Source organism: Marmota flaviventris, chromosome 2, assembly GCF_047511675.1.
Source record: "Marmota flaviventris isolate mMarFla1 chromosome 2, mMarFla1.hap1, whole genome shotgun sequence".
Classification (NCBI taxonomy): Eukaryota; Metazoa; Chordata; class Mammalia; order Rodentia; family Sciuridae; genus Marmota; species Marmota flaviventris.
In genome coordinates this window covers 20,759,474-20,783,159 of record NC_092499.1, presented here as the reverse complement: position 1 = coordinate 20,783,159, position 23,686 = coordinate 20,759,474, and positions in this window count along the sequence as shown.

The following is a 23,686-nucleotide window of genomic DNA, read 5'->3' as shown; positions in this document are numbered from 1 at the left end:
ATTCATAAAAACAATGTGTTGAATAATGTCTCGAAGAAAGACAGTTAAGAGGTCATCCATGGTGAGATTTGTATCCTAGATTATTCTAGTAATGGCAAGCATGCCACTTTTCATATCTTTATTCTGTATAAGACCTTGGTGAAAGTTAAGAGTAATGACTAGGATATTGCATTAGTCATGAAGGTTGTTCATCATGTTTGTTTTCTTAATTCTGATCTAGTTTTAGATGTATTCTTATTTTTTTATCTTTGGAAAAAATAGTGTATTCAAGAAAATCATTTGGGTGGATTCTGTGCTTACAATAGCGTGGTATTCAAAAGCAGATTTGATATAACCAAGATACTATCCTCATACCTTTTGTCTATATAGATTCCCTAAACTGTTAATGATGGGTATTGTATAACAATAGTGGGGATTTTTTTCAGTACCTGATGAATGATATGAATTCTCTCTTACCTCACAGATCTCAATCTTAGACTCATTCCTTTGTATATTTATGTAGTTTGCAGAAAACTAAGATGCTTATTTTTAAACCAGCTTGAATACCTTGTCTTCTTTTAAATCTTTCTAAATTTCTTTAGTATAGTAATTCTACTCTCCTTGATGTTCCTATAGCATTTTATACATTAAATAATCTGGCTTTTGTCATATTGTAAAATTTCATGTCTGATTCTGAGTAATATGTGGGTACTTCACTGGAATGGAAAGTGTCTTAAACATTTTTTTCCTCCTTTGTCTTCTCCTCCTTCTGTCACTTCTATCTTTTTCCTCAATTTGTGCAATCTTAAATTAAGTAGGCACTAAGTAAATGTTCCTTAGTTTCTTTCAACTTCACGGTGATAAAAGTAATCTGTTTTTCAAAGCATTATTTTTAATGTCTTCTGTTATAAAATTCAGAAAGACAACATGGTTGGTTTAAAATATTATTTTATGTGTATTGGAAGAGTTGTAATAGTTAATTCAAAGATCAGGACATGGTTTTCTATTTTATTAAAAGGTCTTTACATGTAAACTTGGGTAATTGTGAAAATTATAAGGGTACCAATCTTCTATTTAATACATTTCTGAACATTTATTCTATATCTACTTCTAGCTTCAGAATTGATAATACTAGAACTGTGAGAGGAATAGACGACCTCTAGATAGGGCAAGGTGTTGGAGGGGAATGGAGGGGGAATGCGGTTAAAAATGATGGGGGAACATGATGATCATTGTTATCCAAAGTACATATATGAAGACACGAATTGGTGTGAATATACTTTGTATACAACCAGAGATATGAAAAAATGTGCTCTATATGTGTAATACAAATTGTAATGCATTCTGCTGTTATATATAAATTTAATTAATTAAGTAATTAATTAAAATGATTTAAGTATATGTTGGTTGAAAATCAGAATTGTTTCAAATGTAGCTGTTAGGAAAGGAAATCTTCAGATGAGACATTTTTCTGTTGCCTTGTTTTTGGTCATCTAACTCTGCTCTACAGTGTTCTAAGACTTTCCTATTAGAATATAAGCTACTTTGACCATGATGATAATGAATAAAGAAAAAAGTAAAGAAAAAACAGACAGGTTCTTTAAATCTGTATTTGAAACTAATATTTCAGTAAAATTAAAAAAGATACTCCATCCTATCCACTTGAAAATCAATTTATTTTATGATGGGGCTACAGGACTACAACCTATTTTAAGTTAATAATGGTATATTCATTTGTCAGACGCTACTATTCTTTATAAATTTATCCTTAATAAAAAGATACGGAGAAATTTAGCTAAAAGAATATGTAATTTGTTTAGGTAATTCAATATTAAAAAGTCATGTCATATATAAAATGAAATATAATTTTGTTTATGTCATTTCTCTAAGTTGTGATTCCAAAAGTATGAGACAGATGTTCCTATAGTTCTCTAACTTGGGCAAAGAGATCTAAGTAATAATTACTTAGATTTTAAGAATTGTTACAAATTTTTAGTCTAACTGATAAATTTTAGTAGTATTTTAAAGCAAAATATAAGACCTCTAGTAAATGAACTATAAAATTACTTCGTGTTGGAGTTAGTATTAATCTTTCTAATACTTTAAATGGGCTTCCTGTCATTTCTATAATCAAATTAAAAAGTACTGATAGATAAGCAAAGCAAAAAGGATGACGATTGGTTGAAAAAAAAATTTATAAAATTTAACCTTATAACATAAGATGAATGAAAAAAATCAACAAGAAACTTAAAGGGGGTAAAATTTATAGTTTCTTCATTAATATATAGGAGACAAATAACTCTTTAAGCTAAATCACATTTAAATAGGATTAATATAACAAAGTCAGTGACTCACAAATGCATACAAAATATCTTTTTTACCCTCCATGTGAATAAAAGTCGTTTTCAGGTTGGTTCTAGTGCTTTAGATACAGATGAAGCATATTTTCTGGAATTAGTATGCCTTGAGTTGGTAAAATTTAAATTATGATGCATTGAATAGCATGCAGGACTAAGTCAGGCATATTTGATTGCAATGTGGCTTCTGATATTACCTGAATGAACTTCTGATAGACGAATGATTTACATGTGTCATCGTTTTTAGCTGTAAATGGGAACACTATTGCTAAAATTAGCGGGATTAAAGATATAAATGAAATATGATTAAATGAGATGCAACATAACACATTATAGATTCTCATACACCATTAAATTTCTTCCTATCCCTCTACCTTCACATGAAAGTTTCTTTCTAAAGTTTTATTCAGTCATAGAGACAATAAACTATGCCATTTATTGGTAAATGGATGGAACTAGAGAATACTATGCTAAGTGAAATAAGCTCCCTCAGAAAAATCAAGGGTTGAATGCTTTCTGTCATTTCTCTTGCAGAGCTAGAGAAAAATTAGGATAAAACTGGGGAGGGGAATTAGATATTATAGAGATGCAGGCAAGATTAGTGGAGTAGAAGATAGAAATCAACAAGAAAGAAGGAGGGACTGAAAAAAGGGAGGAAGTACAGAGTGAATTTAAGCTCAACCTCAAATTGAACTTTTCTAGTGATTCATTCATACAATAACAATGCATGTTGCATAACAAAAACTATTGTAATCAATATTTTCTATGAAGCTAATTTTTCTACTTTGGTCAACAATATTATATAAGAATTAGAAAAGTCTGAGTCAGCAGAGTTGTGCAACATATACCCCATCAAGTCCTATACAATTAAATCTAGAGTTGTCATTGTGTATAACAGGAAATAATTACTTTTTGAAGCTTAGCTTGTTTATATATTTTGCTGTTTTCCTCTGCTAATACCTGTGCATGTATTACATCAAAATGACTGTATACATATATTTAACTCTTTATCTCTTAGGGAAGAGTGCTTGTTAAATATATCATATACACTTGGTTTTATAAACTCATATGTTAGATATATGGCTAATACCTCTGTGGTGAGTAAATGTTCTACTGATCAAATGTAAAAGTTCAAAGCTGCTCTTCCACAGCACCCAGCTTTCTCATATGTTCCTAGTCATTGCTGTTTAATTGTTTTGCACATTATCTTTTAATATAAAAGTTAGATACAACAAAGTTGGATCTAATAATAATGGTTGAATTTGTCATCCTCAAGAGGCAAGAAGCTCAATGGCAGTCAAAACTGTGTAATTGTAAATTCTGGAAATGATGACAGGACACACAGCAAGTTGATGGCAAATCTGGACAATGACATTTTATATGCCTATATTTTTTCACAATTCTCAAGACACTTTTCCATAATTATCTCATTATAGGCCAGAAAGAACTCTAGAAAATAAGCAGTCTAGATATTGTTTTTTATTGTCCCTCCTTTTGAAGAAGAATATTTTTGGGGATGGAGACTGTGTAATTAAAACTCAAGGGATTAGCAAAGGATCTGATCAGTGGAAAATCTTAATTTCCTTAGGAATGGTTACAATTTTTTTTTTTTCTGATTGACTACAATTTACTGATTGACACTATGGACCTAACATTACTTCAAGGATACAACAATGAGTCAATATTCTCTTAGGACTTCATATTGTAGTGGGAAAGTTATACAGTAAATACTTAAGAAGGAAAGCATATTAAATTTTCTTAAAATAGTAAATATTGTAAAAATTAAAACAGTGGTAAACATGTGCTAATGATATTTACTATTTTTAATAGAATGGGGACCAAATTTATGATGATGCCATAATGACAAAAAGACCTAAATGATGGAGTAAAATAGTGACAGGAAAATCTGTGGGAAGAGCTTTTTAGGAGGCGGCAATGGCATTCACATGGGGAGAATATATTTGATGAATATCACATAATGTGACCTCAGCTGTTGAAAGAGTGGAAGGGCAGACATGGTGGAGGGGAGGTCAGCAGACAGATGATCTTGAACTATGACTTTGCTTTTTCTTTTCGACATAATCTTCATATTATTTTGTATAATCAAAACTATTTATAAGATATCTTTTATCAAGGAAAAACATGGCCATTAAAATCAGCTTTATAAACAATGGATGTGTAACCGATGTGATGCTGCAATCTGTATACGGGGTAAAAATGGGAGTACATAACCCACTTGAATCAAAGTGTGAAATATGATTTGTCAAGAACTATGTAATGTTTTGAACAACCAACAATAAAAATTAAAGAAAAAAAATAAAATCAGCTTTATATTCAAAACTTGGCTGCATCTTTGCATGTAATGCTGGATTCCATTTCCTTTATCCAAAACAGTGAGATCAAGATGAATTGTAACCATTTTAGAGGACTAGCATAATAGACAAAGATATGTTGTATTTGAGATATTAGTATTTTTTTAAATGAAATACTTTTCTCAGATTTGAAGTAGTCTGCTAAAATTAGATTTCATCCTTTTAATATGGGCCTTACAAAATGTATATATATATATATATATATATTGATTGATTATCTAAAATGTTTATTTTCAAGTAGTTATATGAAATATAGATGTATAAAGGATAAACTACATGATTTGTCTTTTATATTTTAATATTTAAATTTAAAATGAAATAGGAAATCTAGAGCTAGAGAAATCTCACAAATATACCAGATGACAATAGCATAAAACAGGTGCATTCCAGAAAAACAGGAACATATATATATATATATATATATATATATATATATATATATATATATATATCTCCCACATTCTCCAAGAGGTGCTGTATTTTTTTATACTTAGAATGTCAGTATACTGGGTAATAAACTTATATGCACCTAGTTATTTTTAAATTGTTAATAAATACTAGTCAAAGATGACATCAGTAGGAGGTGACATTTATAAAAAGGTTTTAGAAAATAATGGTAAAAGTTCTAAACATAAAATTAGGTTTTTCACAATTTTTAAATGTCAATGAGTGTTCTCAACCTTATGCATTAAGTCTTTATAAAAAGGTTGATCCACTTTCTAAAGTTTTCCTTTCTTATGCAAAATGTTAAAATAACCTTTTCAAAAAGATTATTTCCCAAATCACTAGCAACAATGACAAATACTTTGGAAGACACATACCATTCTCATTGGGCCAAAATGTTTATAGAGAAACGGAGATTTATATTAGTAACTGTAGACAAACAATTTTTATGAGTGTAAGTATTTATGAGCCCAGATGAGCTAAAGTCCATAGTGAGACTCATTAGTCAAGGGAAAAAAAATCCTTGGCTTTATACAAAATAAGATAACTTCATTGTGTGTAACATATTTCATATAAACCACATTTCAAAATTGTTTTATACAGTTAAATTATATATAGGCCTTGAATTATACAAGTATATTATGGGATATAAATTATATAAGTGTGTAAATACATTGCACTGTGACTAAATTAAACATTCATTCATAAAGTCAAGAGCTCAAGAAAAAGAGAAAGAATTATGGGCATAAATAGAAAATGTAAAGGAAATATTTTATATAGTATCCATAGTCAGAAGAAAGGATGCTATGGATTCGAGATCAGAAAAGGAAAGTGTTCAAAGGTAGCAAAACTGTGAGTAGACGCTTTAAAAATCAATAAACAAGCAACTAATAATAAGAGATGTTGAAAGTCATCTGAACTGGGGATTCTGGGCATCTGGCTCATCCTTTAGCACAGACACTGTGCTTCATACACATAACAATGATAAATATCAAAACAGAAAAAATATCTCACACAGTTCCATGAATCAGAAATTTTTGAAAGGGAAATGTATTAAACGTGAGGGTTGTTGAACTCTGAAGGAGTTGTCTAGGAACTGGGTTTTCCCAAGTAAAGGGAATACAGATGACAAAGAATAAAGGCACACTAAAGGGGTGAGTCCACCTGAGACTCAGTGTTTGGGGCCAAAGATTTAGGTAAGGTGGATATCCTAAGCTATGGACTGAAGAAGAAAAAAAGAAAAAGGCTGTGGTTTGAATTTTGGATTTAAGTTGACTCAGAGCCTAGAGAAATGGTATACAAATAAATGCATAGCCAATTACAAAGAACTGAACAAGACAATCAGCTAGCTATGTGCCTGAATCTGTGATTCAATGTCACCTTCTGAGTAGAAAATATTGTTCATAGGAGGATTCATATTAAGTAGGAGAGAAAGTGAGTGGGTGAAGTAGGTAAACTAGTAGTAGCTAAAGAATTTAAGGTAGCTGATTCCAGGAGAAGCCCTTATGGTCAGCAATCTATATGACAATAAAAAAGACAGGTGGAAGGAAAAAAATAATTAAAAGTCACCAGCATGGAATGAGACAGATGTCATTACCCTGGGTACGTATATGATTACATGAATGGTGCGACTCTACATAGTGTACAACCAGAAAAAGGAAAAGTTGTGCTCCATATGTGTACAATGAATCGAAATACATTCTGATGTCATGTATAACTAATTAGAACAAATTTTTAAAAAAGACTAAAGGTCAACAAAAGCTACTATATTTTGAATGTAAAAGAAAAGTCACTACCAACTACCACCAATACCAAAGGAGACATCAAGCAGAATTATAAAATAATGTGTGTTTTTATAATGTACAGATTGAATGGAGTAAAAGTAAGCGGTGAAATATTGAAAAGGCAGACTTTAATTTTTTCCCAAATTTTACAAGACAATTTTACTCAATAATATATTTTATGTTGACTTTGACTACATCTTTTGCTAATAAAATTATATGAGTTTTTAATTAAAAATTTAAGAAAACTAGCAATTACTCTTACCTGTTCTACCTTGTGGGGAGAATTCAAAAGGAATAAATGAGAAATTTGTGTTTCAGACAGAATAAGAAGTAAAACGATGAATTATGAAAAGGCTCTTTTGAACTGATGTGTTAGACACTTACTTCAGAATGCTTCTCTATTAGTTATTCTAACTGGTTGAAATCATTGAGAGGAGCCAGATCGGGGAACTCCAGTTACTCTGGAATCACTGTGTAAGAGAAAAATCAAATAATCCATTAACATGCAAAATATCCCTGCATTTACTTTTACCCCAGAGGGTTGGTATTACTTAGAGTCAAGAGCACGGAGAGAGATCCAAGATTATTGTAGAGGATAAACCACAAATGCCACTGCAAATCTTATTTTTGGACTGGTTGTCAGACATCCAATCTGAGGAATCTGCAAAAGTTAGCTGAAAAAATGTGTGAAAAACATATCAAACACACAAACACCACTCAAATGCAGCAAGAAACAAAATATTATAATGGTGATATTTGAATGGCATTATTTGAATGCAACAGAAATAACCTACAAAATCAATGAACATAACACAAATTCACTCTAGGCAAAAAAAAAAAAAAAAGACTTTAATAAACACGCGCAGACATGGTAGGTGGAATGAACAGTGACTTGAAACATAGAAGGAAAAAATGACAAATTTCAAAAAGTTCTTGATGCTCTCCATCTCCTAAATGTCCTGAGTGATAAAAATATGATGAACTTTAATGTTCCAATTACTATGAAAAATAAAGTAACACAATATTTGTATAGAAAGCAGCTGGATATATGCAGAATTTAAGACAGTAATTCATAGATAGCCTAGTCTGAGAAATAAGGAAGATATGTTTACAACCACACATTATTATAGTAAATTTGAATTTCATTACTGATAAACAGAAGCTATTACAAACTATCAGAAAGAAAGTGATCATGTGCAAGCAAATTAAATTAGGATGACCACAGACTTTCCACCTGACAGACAATAAAGAATAAACATCCTGGTGAAACTGAGAGAACATAAGTCCAAGATTATAGACCATTCAAACTGCCACTCAAAATTAAAAGCAGAATATTTAGACATACAAACATAAGTGATTTTAATACATTGTGACTTGCACTAAAAGAGCTAATAAAGAAAATACTTCAAGAATAAGAATGGGGTAGGGAAAATGACACACACACACAAAAAAAAAAAAAATCAAGAAGCACCCATGTATGCTAGTTAACATCAAGAAAGTAACTGAAAATCATTAATTATTTCATGGTTAAAATTATGTAAAACTAAAACTCTCTAAGACCAATCAGAAAGAAGACAATACAACATCAGTATTCAAAAAATCCTGAAGTTTCTTTAATTATTCTAAGTGGGAATAAAAGCTAATACTATTATGTGGAAAAAAAAATAATCCTTGAAATTATTGAAATGAATTCTCCACCCTTCAAACCAAAAGAGGGAAAGAAAGTATATCAAGAACTTTATCAATTTATCAAAGGTGATGTAAAATAATTTTGACTTATAATATTTTCATACTAATATGCATTATCAGATTGGATTAAGAACAATATCAGCAATATAAGATGAGCTATATTTTGCTTATGAGACACATAAAATAAACAAATATAAGGTGATAATGCAGGTATGAAAGCTCATGTCTTGTAAATGTTGGCTAATGAAGCAGGCAGTGTAATATTAATAACAAAAATGAGGTGCTTTATTGTGAACTTATTAAGGATGACACTGACATTACATAATATTAAAGGAAGATATGCAAATAATTCTAAAGTAATATAAAATAATGAGTATGTAATCATTTCATATTATAATATATAGCTACATGAAGCATGAGGTAAAAAGAAAATCTTCAAGAAGCAATTAACAAATCAGCAATGGTGGGAAAGATTTTATATCCAGAAATTGATAAATTCACAAGAAAAATTTAATTAGTATATGTTGAGAATAATTTAACAGAAAAGGATAACATATTTGAAGTTGACATAGAATCTGACCCTTTTTAAATGGAAAAACATACTAATAACCTTGTGTTAATTTATTTATATTTACAATAAAAGTGCCAATATAATATATAACTATATCTCAATGAGGTGTGAATAAAATGAGAAACAGCAAAAAGTAGGTTTGAAGACATTAAATGAACACTAAATATCTCATGGTGTTAAAGTAAAACCCAATGGACAATTATACAATATATATAATATGAAACCAAATTGAAAATGTAGCCATCAAATTTTGTTAAAAACAACTGAGGCTCAGTGTGGTGGCACACACCTGTAATCCCAGCTGCTCTGGAGGCTGAGACAGAAGGATTGCAAGTTCAAAGCCAGCCTCAGCAAAGTGTGGAGGGCCTAAACAACTCAGTGAGACCTTGTCTCTAAATAAAATACAAACAATGGTTAGAGCGGTGGCTCAGTGGTTAAGTGCCCCTGAGTTCAATTGCTGGTACCAAAAAAAAAAAAAGAAAAAGAAAAATGGAAAAAATAATAAATTGAGGTGTCAAGTACAGGAGACAAATTTGTATATTTAAATGTATTTAAAATTTTCGAAGAAACAAAGGAAAAGCTAAAGAATTTTTAAAAATAAAGAAAGAAAGAAAGCCTAGTCTTTATAGTAGAAACCTGGAGAAAAAATGATAATAACAAAGATATAAATTAATATAAGAAAATAGGGAAAAAATTAAGTATTACTTTAGCAATTCTGATAGGGGAATAAAAGTCACAAATATGTTTGGAACAAAAAGGATGTATAAGTTAAATTATTGTAAACTATCTAAAATTCAGAAGATGCTATTTAGAGCCATTTTTATCAATTTCCAAAATATAAATAAGTTTGAATAAATAATAGAGATCATGGAATAGAAAACTTTTAAAAAGTACTGAAAAATAACAAGAAATGGGAATATATCCAAAAGTATACAAGTTAAAATTAAATCTGTAATAATAAGCTATTAACTTCCTAAATATATACTTGACCCAGATGACTTTATCTTAGAAGAACGTATGTTCCTGATTTTATACAACTTCTAACAATAAATTTTTCAAAAAAGTAAGTTATCCAATTCAGTTTATGAGGCTTAATCAAATAAACATGACAACTAAGGTGTAAACAGTATAAGCTTAAAAATAAAACTGAACAAGAACAGCAAGAAAAATTTGAGACCAATTTCTCTAAAAAACTGATATGCATAAATCTGAATTAAAATAGTAGCAAATAGAGTTCAATATTGTAAACACACAAAGGATACAAAATATCAGTTACACAGGAAGAAGAAATTCAAGAGATCTATTGCATATCATTGTGCTTATGGTTAATAAAAAAATGTATGTTTTAAAATTCCTTAAAGAAATATAAGCATACACATGAACATGTGCACATAAGTAAACTCTATTTTAACAAATTTACAGGAATGCAAAGAACTATCAATTTTAGAGAAAATGATCACTATACTATGCTTCAGAATTTGGAGGTGAGAAAAAGAAAAGAGGTTCCCCAAAGAATAAGGTGAGATACTTAGTAAATTTCAATCCTTAACTGATGATGAAAATTCCTAGATGGTTAATTTAGATCAAGTGATTAGATGAAGGTCTCATAACCTAATCATTTCATCTCTAAACTTTCTTGCATTATCTTACACATGAGCTTTTGGGGAATACTTCATATCTAAACCATAACAGTGGTTTTTGGCTGAAAGAGAAATTCTACAATCAACTGGTAAAACCTGTCCATACTGATACACATATTCTTTTGTCCAAGTCAAAAACCAGAGTTTATTCATCCTTGTAATGGCATTCTCTAGACATTGAGTCAGAGAAATTAAAAGAAATAAACAATGCAAAAAGAAATGGAAATTGTTCCTATTTATGATATTATCAACTTCTTTGTAAAATACTCAGAAGAACCAACAAATTAAGCTATCAACATTATTTTCTTAAATTGTTAAGTCTTCTAGATTCAAGATTCACATAAATATCATAGTAGTCTTATACTCCAGTAATAACAAATAGAAAGTATAGTAGAAATAAAAAGATGGTATTTATAAAAACAATAAGAGTATAAATTACCCATGAAATAATAAAAGTATAAAGCTCAAATACAAGGTACGTAAGAACTTAATAGAACAAATTACCAACCATATATATATATATATATATATATATATATATATATGTTGGAAGATATAATAGAAGATTTTCACAGATAACAATGCCTTAATGAGTTTGATATATTGATACAAATATGCACGTAGCTCTGGTTCAACAAATAACACATTTTGAAGGAAATATAAGAGGAGATGAAAGAGGGAAACTTTTGGTATTCTAAAGAGAATATGAAATGTATTAGTTTTGTCAAAATACGTTATTAGTACAGAGAGGGAAAGACTAATATGTGCACACAAAGTTTATGTATGTCAGAGGAAATATTTCAATTAGTGGAGAAGAGATGTGCTTAAAAATAAATCTGGGTCTCTACATCATATTAGAAACAAAAAGAATTGTGAATTTTACTTTGAGAATAAATTTGAAAAGTGAATTCTAAAACCACAAATAAAAATGTAGAAAAGGGATTTTTATAACTCTGAGGTTAAATAAAATTTCTTCAAGCAAAACTCAAGAAGTTTAAAGCAGAAGGAAAAGATAAATTTGGTAAAATTGAAGTGGAAACAACTGTACTTCCATAGAGACCATAAACACTTCCTAAAAAATGTAGTTAAGCTTTAGGAGACTATATTTGCTCTCCATTAACCAATGAATGATTAATGTTCATATTTTAAAATAACTGTCTAAAAGTCAGTGAGACCAGTACATTTAAAAATGCATACAATTTGTTATTAATTTAATAAAAAGTTAAAGGATCAAAAATATTAATAGATTCTTAAATAATAATTATACAATTTAAAATCATATTTAAATAATATGCTATATCAATATAGTCAAATCTGCGTTCCTCACAATTTTATTGAAAATATGGAGAAAATATATATTTTCTGTTCTCTTAAACATCTGAAATAAAATTTGGGAATATGCATTACATTTTAAAAGGAAAATATCTTTCACAATAAAATTATATTTTTAGTAGAAATGTCACATAAACATGTAGGGGGAAATATATATTACATTCTTATATCTTTTGGTAACATAGAAAGTTGAAGAAGTCTCAAAATATCTATTAACTAGAGAATAAATAAAAACATAATAGTAAATGCAAATGAAAAAGTATTGAAAAGTAATCAGATTAATCAACTAGAGTTATAGGTGACATTATAATTAATTCCAACTGAAGATATTTTATTTATTTATTTATTTTAAATATGTCTATATTTTTTAGTTGTAGTTGGACACAATACCTTTATTATATTTATTTTTATGTGGTGCTGAGTATCAAACCCAGGACCTCACACTTGCTGGGCCAGAGCTCTACTGCTGAGCCACAACCCCAGCCCTGAAGAGATTTTATTTAAAAAGCAAATTGCATTATGATTTTTGCTGTATATTTGCATTTAAACCAAAGTTTACAAATTCAAGACATTACATTTTTAATGTATGGATATATATTCAGTGATGATATCTGAACATGCATAGGCTCAATGAACTCCAATGTAAGAGAAACAATAATGGATATACTTACAGAAAATTTATTTATCCATCTATAAAGAATTATTGGAACAAGGTGTGGTGGCAAGCTCCTGTAATCCCAGCAGCTCAGGAGACAGATATAGCAGTATCTCAAGTTCAAAGCCAATCTCAGCAATGGCGAGGTGCTAAGCAACTCAATGAAACTCTGTCTCTAAATAAAATAGAAAAAAGGGCTGGGGATGCGGCTCAGTGACCAAGTGTCCCTGCATTCAATCCCTGGTACCCCTCTCCCGCAAAAAAAGAATTATTGGAAAAAGAATCACTTGTTTTAAATCTGATTAACAACTTGCATTTTCAAATGAATTTAATAATTCTTACAATTAAACAGCAAAATGAAGAAGAAAAATGTGCAGAAATACTAAAGAGAAGAGGCATTTTACAAAAGAATGTCAACTTATTGACTGGTCAATAAATCCATTGCAACATTTCAATGCAATTATTTTTCAGAAAAAAAAAACATGCTAATTTCTTTCTATTGTCTTCTTATTGTAAACAAACTTTTGGAAAGAGATCAATGCAAACACTGAACCTGTCAAATGTTGGCAAGAATATAGAGTTGCTTCAATTCTCATAGTTTTATGGTAGGACTATAAAATTGTATGATCATTTTCTAAAAACATTTGGCAGTTTCCTACAAAATTCAACATGGTCTATATACCTTATAATCTACAGCCATAAAAATCTTCTCTTTATTGAATGAGAATTATATCCCATTTTTTTTAAAAATGTAGTGGTACCAAACAGGAAGACATCTCTCCAAAATACCTAATTTATTTTTTTAGTGATTTAACTCTGCAACTCACCTTTTTTTAGAATAAAACATAAATGGGATAATGTATATTAATTGTTTGCTTTGTAATTAGTAAGCAGTATATTAAGCATAAGCCTTGAAATTTTGGTTCAAAATATAAAAAGTTCAAAAAATGCTCATACATTATACTCAAGGAGCAATAATGATTGCTGATAAATACATACAGAACAAATATATTTAAGTCACAATTTACTTAAAATCCATTTAAAAAGAACAGTAAAAATATTCTTTTGGATATGATGTCTTAGTGAAATGCTTCCACCAGTGTGAAAGAAATAATATTTTTAGAAGCTTTAATTATATAAACAGTGCAGTCTTCAACCACAGAGATAACACCAAGAAGAGCATTACTACCAGATTTGAGTATGATAAGTTTTTATTTTATCACTGTAACAAAAATAAACTCACTGATGTATATGTGATGGAAAAATACTACTTCTAGCCTTTCTAAACAATGTTAAATATTTGAACAAAAAGGAGAAAGCAATTCTAAATATGAAAATGGTTTCCAAATACAAGTGTTTTTTTTGTCTCTAAATATTTTATGATCTAATAATCCATGAGAAAAACAATGTATCTTCTTGCATTTTTTTCCAGTAATATGTATTTTGAAATTGAAGATTAACATCCTACAGAGGAAAAAGTCCTGAGACGTGCTTGTACTTTGTGTAATTATGCAATAGTCATTCATTGAGCACCTAGTCCTATCAAAAACCAACTGCAAGAATACAGAGCAGGGCACTAAAATTTTGAACCTTTAAGACACTTTATGTAATTGAAAAAAAAAAAGTCATGTAAAAATACTAGAATACCTTGATGGGTAACCATAACATAAATGTCAACAAAAGCTTTGTCCTTGTCCCTGATGCCAATCCAATAAGGAGGACATGGTTTTGAAGAAAATAGATAAAGAAGTCTTATTGCTTTGCTAGCAAAGGGAAAGCATAGGGGACTCCTATCCTAGAGGCTGTGATTCTGTCCATCAGGGGAAACAGTGGTTTTTTTTTGTTGTTGTTGTTTTGTTTTTTAAGGAGGTGATTCAAAGGCTATATTCCAGGTATTCTCAGTCCAGAGTTACAATTCATTTGTTAACTTGGGAGACAGGCATTTCTCCGTCTCCAAGTTCTGCATTACTTCATTCCTGTGGCGGGTTTCTTCTTAAGGACACATACCTGCCTAGGATAGAGAAGAAAGGTAATCCTGTTTCGCCTGAGATAGGGGAGCAGGGGGGATTAGAGAAGAGGAGGAGGAGTGAGAGAAGAAGAGAAATAAACATGTTCTTTTAAAAATAAGACATGGTGGCAGAGCAACAAGGGCTACATTTTCAAAGCATAAAGTGAACCACCATTCCTCACAAACAAGTACAAGAATGTAGGACAGAAGAAAACGGTTAATTTGGAAGGTGGTAATTTGGTGAAAGCCATGTGTTTTGCTCACCTTTTTGACACTGTAACCAAAAATAATAGAGGAGGAAACATTTATTTGGGGACTCATAGTTTCAGAGGTCTGTTCATAGTTGGCCAGCTCCACTCCTCAGGGCCTGAGTTGAGCCAGCACATCACAGCAGAAGTGTGTGGCAGAGGAAAGTGCCTCAGGGCACGATGATCAGGAAGGAGAGAGAGAGAAGAGTGCGCAAGCGAGTGCACGCTCTGCTCAAAAGGACAAAATTTATTCAGCAAAAGCACCCCCCCAGTGAACCCCTTCCTCCAATCACACCCTACCAACCTACAGTTACCACCCAATTAATCTTATCTGGGGATTGATTCACTGATTGAATTAAGGCTTTCATAACCTGGTCATTTCTCCTCTAAACCTTCTTGCATTGTCTCACAGATGAGCTTTTGGGGGACACCTCACATCTAAACCATAACACCATAGGTTTAGAAAGAATAACTAAGAATTTATTTCGAACTAGGAAATGTCATTCACCCACCGTCTTCATGATGGTTAATCAACAGGTGGAGAGTCCAATGTACTTACAGACTGACAGGCTTGACTGTGATGGGGCTGTCCTCACCAAGAAGCACAGGGTTTGGAGAGTGGGACAGAGCTGATGTGTGTTTGTTGAACAAATAGTCCTAATCCATTTCTTTGAGTTCTTAGGCACTGTAACAGAGCAATGAAAATTTAAAAGAGACATCAGTAAAATTGTCTCTAATGGCAAAACCAAATACAAAAATTTCCTTGTGTAATTCCAACACAGCTTAGTTCCTGAGCTTCCTCTTCAATTTCTACCCATTTTAAAGGAGGCACTAGCTGGTTTGAGAATGATTGCTCTTGGTAGAGCTGGGCTGGCAGCTCTCTGGTGAATAGTGCCAGAAGAACAGCCAGATTGTATTTCATGGACAGGTGGCCTATGTCATTGAAGGGTTTGGTGATGGATAGCCTCTAAATTCATAAATGTTAAAGTAAATTCCCAATACAATACTAGAATTTTTTTGGGGGGGGGGGCAGGTGTGTACCAGGGATTGAACTCGGTACTCAACCACTGAACTACATCCCAGCCCAATTTTGTATTTTTATTAGAGACAGGGTCTCACTGAGTTGTTTAGCTCCTCATCATTGCTGAGGCTGACTTTGAACTCATCATCCTCCTGTCTCAGCTTCCCCAGCTGCTGGGATTAACAGGCATGCACCACTGCACCTGACTTTGGAATATTCATACAGTTTTTTTCTCCTCACCCCCTCCGCCCCAGATTGGCAGATTTGAGCCAATGAGTGATTAGGCCCACAACTCTCTCCCCCCTAAGCATTCCCCTGTCAGCCATTTGGAAATTCAAGGAAGATTTAGCATTAAAATTGTAAAATGAGAAGACAGTAAAAGTTTTATTTACATAATTGCAATATCATGTAGTTCTTTTGATATTATATGTTTGCAATATTTTTCAAATATAGACAGTAAGTTACTTAATCAGTGTCACACAATGAGAGAGGCAAATTTAAATAGAAAACTCTATCTGGCAATAGTCCTGAGACTTAACATGCAGGTCACAGACTTGATTTGGGAACTTGGTCTCTATGGAAGGAAGCAGTTACAATTTAAGTACTTACTTTTGACAAAAGCATGGCACATTATTGTTCTTATATTATTTAAGGACAAAATGTATATGTTTTTAAATATAAGAATTGAGAATATTTTCTTTTTAAGGAGTGCTTTGGAGATTTTTCTTAGCTTCAAGATAAATGTGTTTAATTTTAAATATCAGTTTACACATATGGAGAAAATCTACTTAATTTGTCAGCACAAAATAGGTAAATACTACCCCTTTTTAGTATTTAGTAATACTTTAGCCCAGGACTGTGAAATCAGGGCCATTTCACACAGGATTTGTATATAGCTGTCAATCATTGTTAGCTAAACAAAAGATGATAGTAGAATTTAGAGAAAAAGGAGGAAAATCATTATGTTCCTCTTGTAATGAGAAGTCATCACCATTCCCCCCACCTAATCCACATGTTTCTAGGGCCATTTGCATTAGATTAACTCATTTCCACCATAAACAGACATCCAAAAGTCCTAAATAGATGATAAACTGTAAATTTTAATGCCCTCCATAAATATTTAGATCCAAAGATCTTATAAAAACCTTATCTAGCCAAGCATGTTGGCACATGCCTATAATCCCAGCAGCTCTGGAGGCCAAGGCAATTCAAAGCCAGTCTCAGCAAAACCAAGGCACTAAGCAACTCAGTGAGACCCTGTTTCTAAATAAAATATAAAAAAGGGCTGGGGATGTGGCTCAGTTGTTGAGTGCCCCTGGGTTCAATCCCCAGTACCCTTTTCCCCACACAAAAAAAATCTTATCTATGATCCTAGAAGCTTTCCTCCTTTTGAATTTTAATGATAAATATTTCTCTGCCTTGTCTTTATTCTGATTTCTCAGAGGATTTATTTCTTCCCTGTTGTATTAACAGTTCTCCAGTACTATTAAGGACTGCTTTACTGTTCATAAACTTTCAACAATTTATTTTTATTTGGAAAATTTGTCAGAAGCTATACATCCAGGCAAGATATGGGCTAATGCAACTTTTTAACTACAAAGAAAAATTTCTTGGGATCATCCATATCAGATTTTTAAGTTAGATGCATAATAATTTTAGAATTTAAAGGGTCTTCTTGGAATTTTAGGATGACTTAGAAAATTTATCTAGCTTTTATCTTCTCCTGAAAGCGTATACATTTGTCTAAACAGGATTTAAAATTTCAATGTTTGAAACTACTGCAAAAATTTAAAATTAGGTCCTCCTGAATTTTCTTTGGGGGGGTGGGGGTGGACGTGTCATTAGTCATACTAGGAACACAAATGATTTGATTTTTTGTGCCATATTTCTAGATGAACTTACATGTGATTGAATATACATTATGAATTATGTTTTTGATTATTCAATCTCCTTTAATTTCACAGCAGCATTTTGAGGTTGATATTAGTCTTAGAGTGTACTTAAATTGTGACTCAACTACATGAAAATGACTAATGAAAGAACACAGAATAAATGATACTACCAAAATTCAAAAATGAAACTGTTTAGTGATGGGTTCACTATGTAAAATTTTTATTTTTATAATGGCTCAAAAAATATTGCCAGATATGGCAAAGAAAATGAGCATTCAATAAAGGGTCCTTCAGCTCTCATTTACTACCTCCCTAGAATTACTGCAATAAGTAGTAAGCTATCAATTATTTATGTTTTATTCTCTTTTACCTACTTCAAATAGAATTCAATATTTACAATACTAGTGAAACTACTCTTGAATAACTTCTTTTGTGTCCAAATGAAATGGAAGGTTTTCATTTGTAACTTCCTACACTACACCTTAAAATAAAATATTCTCTGCTCACAAATTATATAACAGTTTTAGAAAACTAGAGATGTAGATTTGTGATGAAGGACAGTATTTAAAATTCTAGAACTTGATATGATGACCCTCAGTTTTCTCTGATTAGGGCCTCAGAAGACAAAACAAAGGTGTCAGTCAAACTGAGCTCTTACCTGGAGACTTTGGAGAAGACTATACTCCCAACCTCATCAACTTGTAGATAGAACTTAGTTCTTGTGGTTGTAGGAATGCAGTATTTGTGTTCTTTCTTATAATCAAGTGTAGAAAGTCACTCTCAGCTTCTGGGGACTCATCTGCATAGCTTCTTACATGACCTCCTTCATTTTCAATTCAGTAAAGACATAGTGGTATTATTGCGCCTTGCCCTTTCATGAGGAACCAGAAAATTCTGCTTTTAAAAGAATTAATTTGAATAAATCAGGCACAATCAGATAATCTACCTATTGTAAGGACATTGTATTAGCAGTCTCAATTACACATGGAAAATCCCTCTTACCATCTAACATCTTATATAATCATATAAGGGAGGCAAAGATCATGGGGGCCATCTAGAATTCTGCTAGCCATTCTTCTCCATTCTTGTCTCTTATGTATACTATTTCCTATATACTCAGAAGTCAGTATCATAATTTTAAAACTTAGACTACTTTAAATCCATCAGACTGGTAGTAAATTTATTGTCTCAACTCCAGAAACATCCTTATGGATTTTGTCTTGTTCTCTAATTACTAAAATCCTAATCAGATAAATTTAGATTTGTAGCAAGCCTACTTTATTGAATTTGTCAGGGGACAACCTCTGTGCATTCAAGCTAGATCATCTATCAAATTTTATGGTTATTTTAGGTCACAGATGAGATTTTTTTTAAGAGAGAGAGAGAGAAGAGGGAGAGAGAGAGAATTTTTTAATATTTATTTTTCAGTTTTCAGTGGACACAACATCTTTATTTTATTTTTATGTGGTGCTGAGGATCTAACCCAGCGGCCCGTGCATGCCAGGCGAGCGCGTTACCACTTGAGCCACATCCCCAGCCCACAGATGAGATTTTATATACAAACATAGCTTCCTATTTATTTGTGAGAATATATATGAGTATATACATATGAGTATATATTACCTTCTTTAGATTTAACCAGATTGAAAATATTTTTTAAATTGCCTTTTTTCTGAACACGTAAAGACTTTCTTGTCATTGTTATCTTATTGATAGGGTATAACTACTATTTACATAGGGTTTACATCATAAAAATTATCTACATTATGTACAACCACAACACTGGGATCCTAACTAAATGTACACTATGTTTCTATAAATATGTCAAATTATATTCTATAGTCATTAATAACTAAAAAGGACAAATATAAAAAGTATATGGGAGTTTGTGCTTAGGTTATATGTAAGTACTATAACATATTACATGGGTCTTCAGCATCTGTGTATTTTGGTACTCAACAGGGAAAGAGTCCTGGAAGCAATCCCTGCAGATCTTGAAGGATGACTGCATACATATTTAATGGAATTATCTAAATCCCTGGTTTACTCTGCACATTCAGGATAAGGTACATCTGAATCATCCTACTCTCTTCCCACTTTACTTCCTGCTAGGCTCAGTTTGATAATGTTGGCTGTTTTCTTTTCTATGTATTATTCAAATGGCTATCTGAAATGAGTTATCTCAATAGTAGGTATGATATTGGATAAAAAAAAAAAGATACTTATTCCAGTAAACATAAAGTGATCACTGTCTTAAGTCATGTTGTAAGGAGTGAGAAGCTCACAAAAGCAACACAGACAGTAAGTGTACTGTGCCCTTCCAGAATCTGACTCCAGGGGTAGAATGGCAATCAGTAACATCATGAAATAGAACTGACATCACTGCTATAAACAAAACCAAGGTCTAATTTCAGGCACTGAGTATGTCTGTCTCCAAAAGGCGTCTTCTCAGATTTAGCCATTTATTTAATTTTGATTTGTGGTGGAAGAGGTTGTCTGAAATGAGATTTGTTAGAGATGTAATAGAATAAGCAAAGTAGTATAAATATGCCCTACTGTTTTAAAAAGAAAAACAATGACACATGAGCTTACACCACCATTGTAGATAATCTTTGGAAAACACTGATTCTAATTCATTAAATATGTTTTTCATAATTGTTGTTTAGTTAATGACTGCATTTAAATAAGATGCTATCATAAGACATGATGTGTTAGATATTAATTATTTAAAACATATTTTAAGGCTAAGCAATATAGAACAAGCTATTCACCTCTTAAATAAATAGGCCCATAGCAACTCACTTATGCTTAACAACTGATAACTCCTTCAGTAAACCTATATTTTAAAGTGAATAAAAATAAACAAAATTGTGTTTTTATTACCATTTGTAGTTATAGTTTCTTTTGATTGCTACATTGAATAGAACAAGACTCATTTATAAATTATAATAGTAACTCTTGAAACATATGCTAAGTAAAAACATGTGACCCAATAACATAATCTTTTGAGCACTTTTTCCTGTTGTATTCACTCTTAATTTACCACGTGCTGTCCCCCTAGTAGTCCTAAACTTTTTTCACTAAATTAGGTGTAACCTTTGAAAACAGTGTTTTTATAATTGTTGAAATCTTTGAAACCTTCAAGATGTTCACTATAATTTTCAACAAATCTCTCCTAAAGTAACATGTAGCAAATGTGTAAGAGAATATTTTTCCCTATCTTCTCAAGCTGGGTTCCCCTACTTAGGCTTTCCTAGTATCTTGGTTTAGCCCTATATTGAGAATGATCACAGCCAGGCACGGTGGTGCACACCTGTAATCTCAGTGGCTTGGAAGACTGAGTCACTTGAAGATTGCAAGTTCAAAGTCAACATCAGCAACTTATTGAAGCCCTAAGCAACTCAATGAGTCCTTGTCTCTAAATAAGATATATATCAAACAAATCAGCAAAAAAAACACTGGGGATGTGGCTCAGTTAAGCACTCTGGGTTCGATTCTTGGTAACAACAACAACAAAAAAAAGATCACTATATTATGTTGGTAACATTGGTTGTTTATGTTGCCTAGTAAATGTAAGAACAAGAAGCACGTCTTACTTACATATATAATTCCTGTACATAGAATGTATTGTAATTTTAGCAGGTGCTAAATTATTTTTAATGAATAAAACATTGAACATAGCACTAGTTTCTTTTATTTTGAAATAAAGTAGCAAATCATTCAAAATAGTTGTGCTTCAGTTTTGTCATTTATTAAGAACAGGTTAAATAAAAAACTTCAGCTTAATGTTTCCAGAGTAAGATTATTTAATGAAGTTTTATAATTTTGAGAATTCTCCAGCTTTAACTTCTGCATTTCTTCATTTTATATATGCAGATTGCTAGTGCCCTCTTATATTCTGTGTTTATGATACCATTTCACATCCTTGAAAGACAGTGAATGTATATTCACAATTAGAATAGCTTGTCTTTGAGACTTTAATTAAAGTAAAATGATCCAGATAGTTTTCAAAAGTAGAATATTAGTGTGATTGAATGTTTTCATGGCTTTATAAAACCTTAAGTATTCATAATATTGCTTATCAAGTTTGAAAATTTAACAAGGATATATCAATTTAGGGGAGAAATCTAATAATATCAATTTCCTTTAATTATAAAAAAAAATCATCTTCTGTTACTCAGAATCTGAACATAATATGGGAATCACATCAATCTCACATTGAAATTGTTAGTATTACTGTAATTGTTGATAAGAAGATAAAGAATAGCAACATGATGCTTTGGTCTATGTAATTGTACTCTAAGTCCAAAATAGTCTCCTTCCCTGGTATGCTTCCAAAATCTTTTCAATCACATTGATGCCTACTACTGATATTAACAGTTACCTTCTAAGAAACCTCCCATTTACCTGCAAGATTGATTCAGATGATATTTAACACATTTTGTACCTAACTTTTTTTAACCAATTTAACATGATTTTCCATGGTATAAGAAAAGCCATCATTTGCTTGATTTTAAGTGGACCTAATTGTAGTTATATTGCTTGATTCTCCCCTTAAGCTTGCACTTGGGCTATTTCCTTAAATTCTGTGCTTCCCCACCCCCCTCCCTTCTACATAGTGAATTCTTATCCAGCCAGTGATGGCTGGTTCAATTTCCAAACTTCATTTAAATAATGTCTCCAAGTATGCCAGTCAAATTATTTCTTCTATGCAATTACATTCACTATCAGATTTTTTGTTTGTTTGTTTATTTGTGGGCTTTTTGTGTGGAGGAGCGGGCAGGAGAGGTATTGCTGGAGATGAGCCCAGAGTCTCACACACCCTAGGTAAGCACTCTACCACTACTCATAGTCAGATGGTCTGATGCTTATTATTTCTCAAATTCTGTTTTAGGGAAATTTCCTGGAGATAGGGACCTTGACCTACAATTTTTTGCATCTCTCCCATTTCTTCAATAGATTTATCTGATGATTTTCTAGTGATTGACAATTAGCAGAATCTGTAATAATACAGAAAGGTAATTACTATTAATATAGATATTTGACTACAAATGAAAAAATTATCTTGTGTAGGTTTGGTATTTTTTCAGCTAATATTTCTATTTATGAGGAATGGAAGAAGTGTTTATTTGTTCATTTGCTACTAGAAATTAAAAGAGAAAAGTTAAAGATTTTATTGAAAAATAAATTTTTATCACTTAGTTCCCTTGAGACATGTGGCTTTTCTCACAGAACTTTGGAAGTTTTCTATTCATGTAAGCTTGTTTTTTTGTTGTTGTTGTTTGTTTTTTGGTGTGTGTGTGTGTGTGTGTGTGTATGGTGCTGGGGATTGAACCCCAGGCTTTGTGCATACAAAGCAAGCACTCTAGTAACTAAGCTATATCCTCAGTCCATAAGGTTGATTTTTAATAGATTCAGCTAGCGATATTATATGGCAGGAAAAGTAATCCTTTCCTTACCCATCACAAGCGTGATGTCTGGCATCCCTATAACCAAAGACAGATAAAAAAGTGGAAAGCATGAAGAATTTATTTAACCAAAATTTTACATGACACAGTTGCCTTCAGTAAGAAAACCTGAAGACCTAGGGAACACTGTGTTTTATTATTAGGTTTGATAAAGAATGGACAATATAGAATTATGATCAAAGAAAAAGAATCTGATCTAATAGTAATAACCTGGTGAGGTGGCAAA